The 12488-nt window shown below is 44.9% G+C and overlaps 1 long non-coding RNA gene across 1 annotated transcript; it reads right to left on the bottom strand.

Annotated features, from left to right (window-relative positions):
• Positions 1-9415: 9415 nt before the first annotated feature.
• Positions 9416-10888, bottom strand: LOC128413415 (uncharacterized). The gene is made up of 2 exons (XR_008330333.1): positions 10160-10888; positions 9416-9719 (listed from the first exon to the last, which is right to left on the bottom strand). It is a non-coding gene; the product is annotated as an uncharacterized LOC128413415 (long non-coding RNA).
• Between the last annotated feature and the right edge of the window lie 1600 nt (positions 10889-12488).

The raw sequence follows: 12488 nt of genomic DNA, 5'->3' as shown, positions 1-12488 counted from the left end.
TAAGGGGATGAGGCATGTGAGCCTGTAAACTCCTGCTTCCAATCTCCCTTTCAGCTGCAGCCTTACTGGGTCCCGCTCACCCACTGTCTGCTTCCTCCAGTCTGTAATATGGGGATAATATATTATTGGCCTTCCTTCTAGAGTTTTTGCAACTGGGGAAAACGGGGCTCTTAAGGAAAGCACCACATAAGTAGCTTCGCTGGTTTCGATGGGATTTAAGGAAATATGCTCATGGTCTTCCTCTCAGACACAATAGCAGCAGGTGGATCTGAGTCTAGGCAGCTGCCCTTCACAGCAGCTGAGCGAGATTCCTGAGGATGGGAGAGTTAGGGAGCTCACTGTGGCTTCCAGGCCTCTTGACTCCATTCATCTGGGACAGCTTCACGCCCGGACAGCTCAGATAACTACCTTGGGGATTTGCCTTAAGGATCGTTCTAATCCTGCACTGCCTTGTCCTATACAAACTTCTCAAATTCCCAGCAAATGGAGGGTGAGCTTTATGTTGGCTGGCAAGTGGCTTGGAGCAGAAAGCCACTTGTCCATTTTTTCTGGGATGGGGCCGATTTCACATGAGTCTATTCTCGGCAAGTAGACATCCCAGACTCCCTTAAGAATAAATGGGCTCTTTAATCAGGACTGTCCTATTTGATCATATTAAGGAAATGCCCCCATGAGCTGTAATTCACCCATGCTGTGTGGCAAGCTCTGCATAGATCCACCTCTCCATCACTGCCTTGCATAGAAGCCTCTTGCTTAGCATTCCCCACCCCTGACTAAACCTCCAACAATGGGGCCATTGGCATCTTTGATTCATTACAACAGAGTCCTCAGTGCTGAAACTTTGGTGGTATGTTTCGAAAGAGGAGACAGAAAAATCTCTTTCTGGATTTCCAAATATCTGCACTTGCCCACGTGGTACAGAGCATATGGGTTGGCTTGCTTAATATAGGTGACTCTCAGCTTAAGCTGGGGCTACATTCCGGGGATATCACCTAAAGCCAAAATTGGGTAGAGTCAAGACACGCTGGGTTCAATGGCAGGTGGAACTGCTAAAATCTATTTTCCTGGACGCCCACCCCCTTTTGTTTATTTTTTTGCCAAGCACCTAAAGCTGAATGCACACTAGTTAAATGTGCGTAAGTTGAGAGTTACCGGTAATTCAGTTTAAGGCACAACTTTATATCTTCCTTTACTTCTTCTCTGTGCTGTTTGGAGACCCATTTAAGTGTGAACATCTTCTATAAGTGGTATAAGTTGTTCTCCTCCTCCGCTCCGTCGTCTTCCAACTGTATTTTTTTCTGATGGATAGTTTAAGTATTTTAAGCACTCCCAGTCATGTTAGTCAGTTGCAGAGAGGCAGGGAAGAAGTATTGTGTCACCTTGAAGATCAGCAGATGTATTGTGGCATAATATTTCGTTGACTCGGTGGTACACTGACACAATTTTAGATTACGGATTTAACGGTCTTCTAGAGCAGCCTGTGGCTCTTTCAGTGGCCATGTGTATTCCTTCGCTTACATCCAAATGTGGCAAACCAGTCCTGTTGCCTTTGAGGTCTCTTGTGCTCATTCTGTGGAGTGGGGTCTTGATGTCTGCCTCATTCCCCTGCTCTGAAAGCACAGCTGTGTGGACTAAATGCATGGGATATTGTCCTCATTTCACAAATGCACACATTCATTCAGCATATAGAGAAAAAAGTGGGCTCAAAGAACCACAAAATAGGTGTGCAGTCTAATTTTATGCATGCATACATACACAGCATGGCCTATGATAAACACACACACACATATCGCCCTAGCACAAAGAGAGCACCTCATGTAAATAACAATCTGGCTCTGTTCCACAAAAGCCTTATGACACATACAGACAGGGGAGAAATTTGGTTTGCATTTCATTGCATATCTACCTAATTTGCACTTCTTGAAACAATGTGCAAACTAAAATACAGCCAGTGCTTTTTTTCTGAAAAAAAAATGTTTCGGGGTACTCTCATTTTCCTACTCATATTGAAATACTGCCCCTGAATGAGGCCAAACTTAGATTCACAAAATGTTTAGGGGTATGCGTACCCCTGCATCCCCCCAGAAAAAAGCACTGAATAAAAGCTATCCTTCAAACTTCACACTTCTCCAAATTTTGTGGTGCAGTTTTTCGAACAAAAAATGTGTACATACTGCATGTATTAGGGGAAAGAGTCACCAGAAAGGCATAGATTAGTAAAATGCATTACATTGCTTGCAAAAATGTGTATATTAAGGGAAATCTCATACAGAAATGTGTGTATTTGGAGGAACATGCACTAAAATGCTGACAAATTATCATGAGGACTTTAAAAAATAGTAATGGAAAAGGAATGGAAAAATGAGAAACCGAGAGAAACCAAAACTGACAGATTCTATGCATCCATAATGCCGCATGAGTTTTTGTTGTTTATGTTTTAGGGGATGGTAAGAGTATTGAGACCAGCAGGGTAAACACACAAAAACTAATTAATTTATTCTGGCAATAGGTGCCTGCCTAGTTTATTTAGCATAAAACAACTTGTTTTAAAGAGCAGGTTTTTAGGGTGTTCATTTAAAGCCTTGGCAAAGTGTTATTAGTATGTCTGGCAGGCTGGGCTGGAGGAACTTCTGACAGCCGAGAGAACAAAACAATAGGCCTCTGTAATCGGGAGCTTCGACGTATGGTTCTTGGGGCTGCCGAGGCTGCCGGCAGGACACGTACAGCTGCTGCGGATCCAGAAGAAGGGCCAGGAGCTGAAGGGAAATTAATGATGATGAGGGAAGTCCATCACTCTGCACACTGGTCCAAGAGATTAATGCCTCCTAGATGAGAAGCAGTATAATGCAAAAGTTCAGGACGAGACAGTAAGGAGCTGAAAGGGAAGAGCCATAAATAAGGCAAGGAAAATAAAACAGAAAGGAAGCTGGCAAAAAATAAATACCTGCACTTTGACAGTGAAATATACAGGCAGGCCTGTGGGAGCAGAATAGGGGTGGGGGGGGTTAGGGGTGATGGGCTGCTTCCTGAAAATGGAATGGGAGATCAGGAGTCCTGCCAGCCTTGTGGAGTATGCAACAGAACAGACGGGCCATTAAGACATAGGACTTGTTCTCTCTCCTAAGGCCTCGCTGTTGTCGAGCCATGTGAGACTTTTGCACAAATAGATGCCAAGGCTATTGAAGACAAGGAGCAGAACAAGCAGCACTTTGTCTTGGCTTCCCTCCTGCTCCCCACCCTACTTGCACCTGTCCCAGGAGTTTGGTGGGGCAGTTTGTACATGACGGTTTACATCACTCAAGAGATGTGCAGCTGAAGGTGTGAACGGTCTCCCTGGAGCAGCAGTGGGCTCCTTCGGGCAACCCGTTTATTGAGCATTCATCCTGATTTGATTGCACATGGAGGTTAGGCAATGCCCCATCTTAACTGAGCATTTGCTCCTGCATTACCACCATCCCCTAAAATATGTGACCCAGAGGAGTGTCAGATGTGTTGCTTTCTAAGTTTGCGTACCTGCCTAGCCAGTGCTCTGTGTAACCTGTCCATGTAGATGCTCCAGAATCCTTTGCAAAATGCAGGAGTTCTGCAGTGGATGCCTTGGAGTTCCCTGATGTGTAGAAAATGTTATCTTCAAAGTGTACACTCTGGAAGCAACTGCCTTAGAGAGCCAGAGATCACCTTGGGATCTGCAAATCTGAGCACTAATTTGTATGGCCCAAGAGAAGGCCACACGGCAAGAAGCGGGAGCCAGTTCCATCTTTTTTATTATTCATCGTATTATTTAAACACATCATTTCCTTTCGGCTTGCTTTCAATCTGCCAAGGCACATCTTCGTCACAAGAAGAACTGACATTGCAAATGAATGGACGGATCGCTGCAGGTTCGGAGATGCAGTTTGCATAAGCACCCCCCAAAGTTTTTCTGAACCTCATCCAAACTCTCTGAAACTGCAGAAATAAGCAAAGAATGTTGCCAGATTTCCCCCTAGAGTTTTGGTGCTTCCTGCTTCTTCTTGGAAATATTACAAAAACAGAAGAGATTTCCTCTAAGGGGCGAAATCTATAGTTACTTCTGATCTCCCCTTAGTTTCCTAACTAGTGTTTCTTCTCTACTTGGACCATTTCTTCCGAAGAATGTAAAAGCAAAAATGACAAAATCCAGGGCATTTTTAAAGGGGAGAGACCCTTCTGCAGGTCTCTTATCAGCCATGTCCACACCATATATTTAAGGCACACAGCTTCCCCCAAAGGATCCTTTGAACTGGAGCTGATTACAGGTACTAGGAATTGTAGCTCTTGAGGGTCCCTTGGGGGGAGCCACATGCTTTGAATAGAAATTTAATAATAATAATAATAATAATAATAATAATAATAATAATAATAGATGTGGACATGAAGTTATAGAATGCGGTTCCATAAGTGATTACCATGACAAATTAAAACACTTGTTGCTAGAGTTTCAAGGGGATGACAAGTCATACTTCAGAGTCATCAGGACTTGCTACCATTCTGCCATCCCCATGGCCACCAATAAGAGCACTAACACCATTAGCCTTTAAAATTGAGCTGCCATATGTCCGGAATTTCCTGGACATAGCTGGGATTCTTCCGCCAAAAATAGTGTCCAGGCAGAACTTGCAAAAATCAGCCAAAATGTCCGGGAAAACCCGGTATATGCCAACGCATGTCAGAAGTGTAGATTTGCTGGCAAATTTTCGTAAAAATAATTTTGTTTAAAAATGTTCATTAAAAAAATGCCACCCTACTTTAAAAGGCTTTAAGAAGAAGGAAAACGGGCTTTTCTAATTCACTGATGGGAGGAGAATTAATTGCTAGCAGGCTACTGTCACCAGCAACTGTGTTAAGTTGTCAGAGTATTTTGAGGGGTGAGAGAAGTGGCGTAGTTTGTGAGCATATAAATGCGCTTCTTAGCATAGTCTGTGGGTGGAGAGCCAAAATACTGGCAAAACTCAAGGAGCCTTGGGTTATGGGCCCAACTCCAATATGTGTGGGTGGGTGGTATTCAATAACACCACAGGTTGTGTGTTCTCCCCCTCCCCACTCCCAGCTTTTTTATTTTCCCTGCTGAAATCTGGTATGAAACTGCTGCTACTGTTAGTCCAACAGATTAAATGGTCCAAATCACTTCTTTTCCCTCTGATGCCTGGGAGAAGTGGGGGGTTGTAAACCAAGAGTTCAGATTACAAAATTCCAGCAACTTTACCACAATTCGAGAGGTTTTTCCCCTAGCCCTTTCCATTGGACGAAGTCAACCTAAGAAAATGTTGAGGCTTTTCTAATCTCTATATACTATCATTTGCCACCAAACACTAGTGACAAGTCGTCATTTTGCAGTATTTTCATTCCTCAGTCTCTCCCATCTGCTGGCTCTTCTTTCATGCTATTCCCCTCCACCCCCCACATCCTTGGATTTAGGATTTATTTTGTTTTTTGAAAGAAAAGGAGAGCTGTTTGTACTTCTGTTGTGTGCCCCTAGCAAGTCTACCCGCTTCTATGTTTTTGTGAAAACGTGGAGCAGTTGCTGTGATTTACTGCAGTGTTAACAAAAATGTCAGAGCTTGGGAGCGTCGTAGGAACGGATGTGCTGGCAGCCTGCCTGGACAAACACACTAAAAGTCAATCCCGGATTGGATACTTGAGGAATTAGTGTCTGTACAAAGATGCTTTAAATACGGAGAGAAAGATGTGGATTTTTACAAGGGAGGCTTGAAAAGTTCCTCGGAACAATTTAACATATGCCACTGAGCTGAAGACTGCACCTGCCTCTCCTGCTTATTGGAAGCCTGACTCCTGTTCCTTGTTGGAGCAAGCCTCCTCTTCTCTGCTTTCCCTAGTTCTCATTTTGAGAAATAAAACAAATCCCCTGGTCCTGTTTGTTCCTCCCCTTCCGCAATGAATCTGCTTTAAACCTAAGGAATGGCCTTCCCTGTGTGTTGACTACACTTGAGAGCCAATTACAGGTGGCTGTGACAGGCCTCCAAACTGCCATGAGGAGACAAAGCGTTCCATGTCTTGAACCTGTGTCTATCAATGTTTCTCACACTTGGGTCCCCAGATGTTGTTGGACTACAACTCCCATTGTCCCTAGCTAGCAGGACCAAAGGTTAGGGATGATGGGAGTTGTAGTCCAACAACAGTCGGGGACCCAAGGGTGAGAAACACTGCTAGACTGACAGATATTTCTCTTGGCCTAGGGACATTTTGATATACAAGGAATACACTTTTTGTGATCCATTGCGTAAAATGTGATAAATTACTTATAGAAGAGGCAGGGAAACCTTTTCAGCATCTTGTTCCCTTTGGGACAACCTTTGGGAGAGGGGGTAGCATGTTGGTGGTTGGTGGGGCCAGAGGCAAAAGTGGGTGGAACAATTAAAGTAAATTTTGCCTTGGTGTACTGGGCTAGGCTCCACACATGCTGACACACCCCTCACTAACCTCCATACAGGAATGCAAGAAGCATAATCAGAGTTCAGGGATGCATTGCAGCCAGGCAAAACTACTTAAGGAGGTTTCCAGAGAAGCCAGTAGGGGATGTGACTAGGTAGGGTGGGGTCTAACTTTCAGAGAGTGCTTAGGGCCAGATGGAAAGGTTTAGAGGGCCACATTCAGCTCCCCAGCCTGAGCTTCCCCCCTATATATGGGAAACAATTAGGATGCTATCCTATGATCCCTGGGAGGTTGTGCCAAGAGCCATTGAATGTTGCATATTAGTCTTTTGTGCATACAGAATCCTTGTGCATACTTCAAGAATGTGGATGGAAAGGCTGCGATGTACACCCTGTGACCTCCCCATATCTGCTCTGGAGAGATGAGGGGACACCTAGAACAGATTTAGGGAGTGTGCAGCGGGGAGGGAGAAGGGAAATCCCAGTACTCAAGCGTTTCTCAGCACTACTTTGGATACAGCCCAGGGTGTCCCCCTGAGATAGGTTCATTAACATGTAAACTTTGGCATCAGTTTGGAGGGCATTCAAAATTTAGGGATTACGTTAATGAAGCTCCCTGAGATTGATGGGGCTTCCTCCCTAGCAGGTGTGTTTAGGATTGCAGCTTCAGCCATACAAAGATACCATTTTTGATATGTAAGAAGGCTGTGTTGTTTTTAACTGAGCAAAGGGAAGTTATTGCTGTAGCTGATTAAGCATTAAAACAGTTGCTATGAAGTTAAATGCTTGCTCCAAGTAAAATTGAGGTTCATTTGCCCTCACAATTTCAAGTGAAGACGGATCCCAATGATGGGTCGTAAAAGGAACAAAGAACTGGGTGGCAGTTCACAGGGTAAGACGGGTGCCGGTGGAACAGTCTGTCAGTAGAGCAGAAAGCTACAATTAGTGTTTCCCCAGGAGGTGTGCCGACTGACAAAAGCAAGGAGTGTTGTCAGTCAAAACTGAGTTGTGTTGGCAGAGTTATGTCTTGGGAGCTTTCAAGTAGAAAAAGGGATGTGAACCTGCACAACACTTGTCTATGGAGAGATGGAGAGAGAGAGAGAGAGAGAGAGAGAGTTAGTTCATGAAATATTAGCCTGCCTAATAAATTAGAAAAATGCATAGTATTTCCTCCTCTGCAGTGATCCTGTCCCAGGCCTTTTATTATTTGGAACATTTCTTCCACGCACAACTAAATGTTTGTCCATCCCACACAACTCTTGCTACTCTCTGAACATTCTGGAATTGCCATTTGCTGACATCTCCAATGCTCAGCCCTGGAACTCCTATTTGGTATGAGTTGCTGTATCTGTACCTGCGGGTTTTCTAAAGGTTAATCTCCCCTCTGACGTTTCTGCTGTACAGATTTCTTCAAAGTTGTCCATTTGCAGGCCTGCACTGAAGGGGGTGGTGGGATGACCTGTGCCAAGCTAGGCATTCTCTGACAGTGTCCAGGCAATGTTCCTTTTTCACTGCCAAAGAAAATGGAGGGGGGAGGAGGAGGGAGGAAATGCTGAAGCCATAAAGAATACTGGAGAACTTGTCACATTCAATCTTCCTTTTTGAGCAGAAGGGTTCCCATGAATGAAATCACTGAACATAACAAAGTTTGAAAAGTGAGCAACAGCAGAGGATTTTGGTTGTGTTCACAGTTCTTGTGGAAGCATTGCAAATCAATGGAGGCTTTAAGGATAGCCATTCAATTTAATATATTTTCCCCTCAAAGCAGCAATATATGAGAAGAGACTTTGTGCATGCATGCACCTAAGCACCCACCCAAAAACACCACCCACACATTCACCTTCTTTATGGTCTGCACTCTAGGTCAGGGATGGGGAACCAGTGGACCCTCCAGATGTTGTTGGACTATGCCTCCCATCAAACCTGATTATTGGCATGCTGGCTAGGACTGATGGGAGTTGGCCTCCAAGAACGTCTTGAGGGCCACCAGCAGACCAGCCCAGCTCTATATGATTACGCAGAATATATCATATTTTGGTGTTCATAACAAGGGGCAAGAGACAAGTATGGCTTTCCATTCTTGGTATGCAGAATTTCTACACACACAATGCAGTAATGGGCAGTGTGTTGGGGAAAGCAATGCACACCTGACTTCCTGACACCTGAGTCGCTGCTGCTTACCAGGAAGGGGAGGGACAAGGGAGTGGGGAGGTTGGCATGTTGCAAATGCACTGGTGGAGCCAACCTGGCACTCCTGCAGATGCATTTTCATCACATAGACTTCCTCACTGCCTCTCCGCTTTCATTCCCGGAAAGCGACAGCAACTCAGATGTTGGGAGGTCAGGTAAGCGCTACCACCTCACTGTGGTGTCTGCTACTGATGCAATGTAAAAGAAAGTGAGCAGCTGAAATAGAGGTAGCAAGCTCTTCCCCCTTTTTGTCTAGCATAATATTAGGAAAATGTGACTTTCCCTGCTGCCAAACCTGCATGGGTGCTGAAGTAAGCTAGTGCTGGGCTGCTGCATTATGCACCAATTCCCCTCAATCCCATTTTGTCAAAACACCCCCACCTTCCTCTTGCAGCAGTTTTTGTGGAATGATGCTCTTTCCATTAATCCTCATTTCCCTAATCTTGAGATATATTTTCCACCGAAATCCAAGTCATACACTAGTTACTTACCTTGACATGCTCCTCAACAGCGAGATAGATGGATAGACTGATAGATATTTACACTGAAGGCAGCTTATATTTGAAAGCACTAGAGACAAGCTGACATTATATGCTGAGGAAAGCTTGATATTTATTTGCCTTGGTTCGGAGTTACAAGGAACAGCATATGAGGTTTATTTTTTCCTAACAGGCCTTTCGGCAGTGTTTTCTCAGATGGTGGTTTACAGTCAAGGGGAGCTGATCGTCCTTTGGATGGGTGAAAGGTGCTTCTTCAGCTCCAACACTCCTATAACAGTAATTGACAGCAAGGATATCTGCCCCCCCCACTCCCCCCCCCTCGGTTATCCTGTCTTTTGACTTTCTTTGGCAGTAGCTGCCTTGGATTCCGGCTCTTCTGGACCTCCTAGGGGTTTTCAGTTGTGTGGGAGTACTCATTCTCAGGTGTTAGCAGAAAATGAAAACATGGGCTGTGTTTACATTTGGCTAGACAGTCTATCCACCTGCCTAGACGTAACCAGAGAACCGTTTCTCGTGACCGCAGGGTTTTCTTCTGCCCAGCAGGAATCATCTGTCTCTTTAATGGCTTATCCACACAGACAAGGAGGGAAACCGTTCCAAACCTGGGGAAGTGCTGAATCTGGGTATGTAAAAGAGGAGGCACACAGTCACCATGTCTCACAATCAGAGTGTGTTTTTCACCTCTAACAATATAACTGCTGATGGTCCTCAGCAAAAAACATAGAGGTTCCCAGGTAAGTAAATACTCCAAATAAAGAAACATAACTAGCATCAGAGAACAAATCTACTGAGTGGTGGTGAGACCTGGGTAGGCCAGGACTCTGAAAAACTTACTTTCCAGGTCTACCCCTGTGCTAATTCATGTTTATCTACAGGTGACCCCAGCATCAAGACCTCTTTCTACTCACTGCTATATCTGTATGACGGACAGATGAAAACAGTCTCATAAAAGTATTGATTCCACAACCCACTATCTTGCCTTGATTTTGGACACACACAAACACACAACCAGGTGACCTCTATGATTTAGAGACAGAGAAAAAAATCTGATCCTGTCACCTTCCAGATGTGAAGAGAACCTCAGCAGCATGATGCTTTATGTGTGTTTATGGTTTTTCCAACCCGCCATTCATTGCAAGATCCCTTGAGTACAAGACTGTTAAAACACAACAATAAAAGGCAATAAAACCAAAATCACGTATACAATAAACATTGAAATCAACATAAATGATAAGCATCAATACACTACCGCCAAAGTCTCCTTTGGGAGGAAGGGCTGAATACAGCCTGTTGAATTCTGCCTGTTACAGTTTTTAGACCACTTATTATAAGAACACACTTCTGACCTCAGACTTGCAGTTAACTCCATTGGGAAAGGAAGACTGCGCTCCTTAATGGGAATAACAAATTGCCAAAGGCAGGGCGGACAGATGGAATCTCGGAATGAGTCACAGAACAGTAGTCGCCCTTCCATGCCTGTCTGTGGCTTTGCTCGGAAGCTGATCTGTTATTTAGAAGCCCCTTGGTATTGCTACTGGGGCTTCAATAGCAGGGAGAGGCAATTTATAATTATATCCTGTGTCATCTTCAGGGTAGATGCTGAAACCATGCTTACTGCCGCCGCAAATTTAAAGGACACAAATTTGATCATACTTCAAAAGATCTTAGAATCAATTCCAAGGAATTGTTTTTATTATCTGTTCTTTGTGAATCGAGCTGCCTCTCATTCCATTTCAGCCATAGCCTCTTGGCTGTCAAAAGAAACCCCACTTTGTGTAACAGCTAATCATTGCTATCTGTGGCCACACTTGGCCAGCTTTATTCAATTAAGAAGAAGAAGAAGAAGAAGAAGAGTTTGGATTTGATATCCCGCTTTATCACTACCCGAAGGAGTCTCAAAGCGGCTAACATTCTCCTTTCCCTTCCTCCCCCACAACAAACACTCTGTGAGGTGAGTGGGGCTGAGAGACTTCAGAGAAGTGTGACTAGCCCAAGGTCACCCAGCAGCTGCATGTGGAGGAGCGGGGAATCGAACCCGGTTCACCAGATTACAAGTCCACCGCTCTTAACCACTACACCATGCTGGCATTCATTTAGTTGCTAGGCAAGTGAAAAGTCCCAGGCCTGTTAATCCCTATCACATACTGCAGGGGTGGGGAATCTCTTTCAGCCCAAAGCACATTCTCTTTCGGCCAACCTTCTGAGGGCCACATAGCAATTGTGGGCAGATCCAGAGGCAAAAGTTGGCGGAGGAACAAATTGCAGTAGGCTAGTTCCTGCGCAGGCCTCTCCATTCTCCATCCAGACAAGCAAAAATTCAGGGACACATTCTAATCCGATACAAAGACTTGGTGTGCAAAACAGGAGGGGTGTAGCCTGGGGGAGTGCGCCAAGGGCCAGATGGGGAGGCCTGGAGGGCTACATTTGGTTCCTAGGCCTGAGTTTCCCTGCGCCTGGCATGTTAAGATGGGTTCCACCAATGTTATTTGAGTTTCGATACGATTTTAACATCTTGCTTTTAACTTTAGTTCAATAAAAAGAAGTTATTGAAAAACTTACAAAACAAAAAACCTAGCATTACTTTCAGATCAAGATTTTTAAGCTATGTTCTTAATGCAAATACCTTTCAGGCATTCATGCTTTTTGCCTGTTATTCAACATTTTGCTTGATCTCTAGCTCCAAATAAATTCTGAAGATAAGCAAAAGATTGAAGAGGCATCACTTGTGGTGTAATCCTGCTCTCATAACACACTATAGGCATATGTTCTAGCAAACATATACTAAATCAGTTGCAGCTCTGCCATGTCCCTCATGCTCACCTTTGTGTGGGAGGTGGGGCTCTTTTTTCTTATATTTTCACCCTTTGTGTCAAAACCTGAACAACAATTTTTAAAAACAGTTGAAAAAACTGCTATTGAGGGTGATGTGTCAGTGACATCATTGATACTAGCCAATGGGTAACCTTCCAAACTAGCTTTACCTGTCCAAACTGACTGTGCTGGTCCCGGGGGGGGGTTACCGTGAGGCGTGGTCAGAGTCCGGTCCTGGGTCGAGGGTCTGGAGTCTGTCCACCAAGGGCGAAGCAGGGTCCAAAGCAAGAAGCCGGGCGTGGTCAGGAACTCCAGAAGAACAGGTCTGGGTGCTGGCAGCAACAGGTTTCCAATGACGTTGCTCCCGCAACCTGGGACTGGGCTGACTGACCTTTATCTTCTCTGAGGCCAGGGGCGGTCCCAGCCCACAGGTGACCCGCCTCTCCTGGCCTTAAGGTGAGCACTCCTCCTGAGAGAACCCAGTTCCCTCTGCCTCTCTGCCCTGAGCCTCTGCAGCTCAGGAGAGGCTGGAGGGTTACTGGACCCAGGGGCAGCTTCACCTTCCCCTGACAGGGCT

Source organism: Podarcis raffonei, chromosome 5 (genome assembly GCF_027172205.1).
Source record: "Podarcis raffonei isolate rPodRaf1 chromosome 5, rPodRaf1.pri, whole genome shotgun sequence".
Taxonomy (NCBI): domain Eukaryota; kingdom Metazoa; phylum Chordata; class Lepidosauria; order Squamata; family Lacertidae; genus Podarcis; species Podarcis raffonei.
Note: the sequence above shows the minus strand (reverse complement) of the source record. Positions and strands in the feature narration are given on the sequence as shown.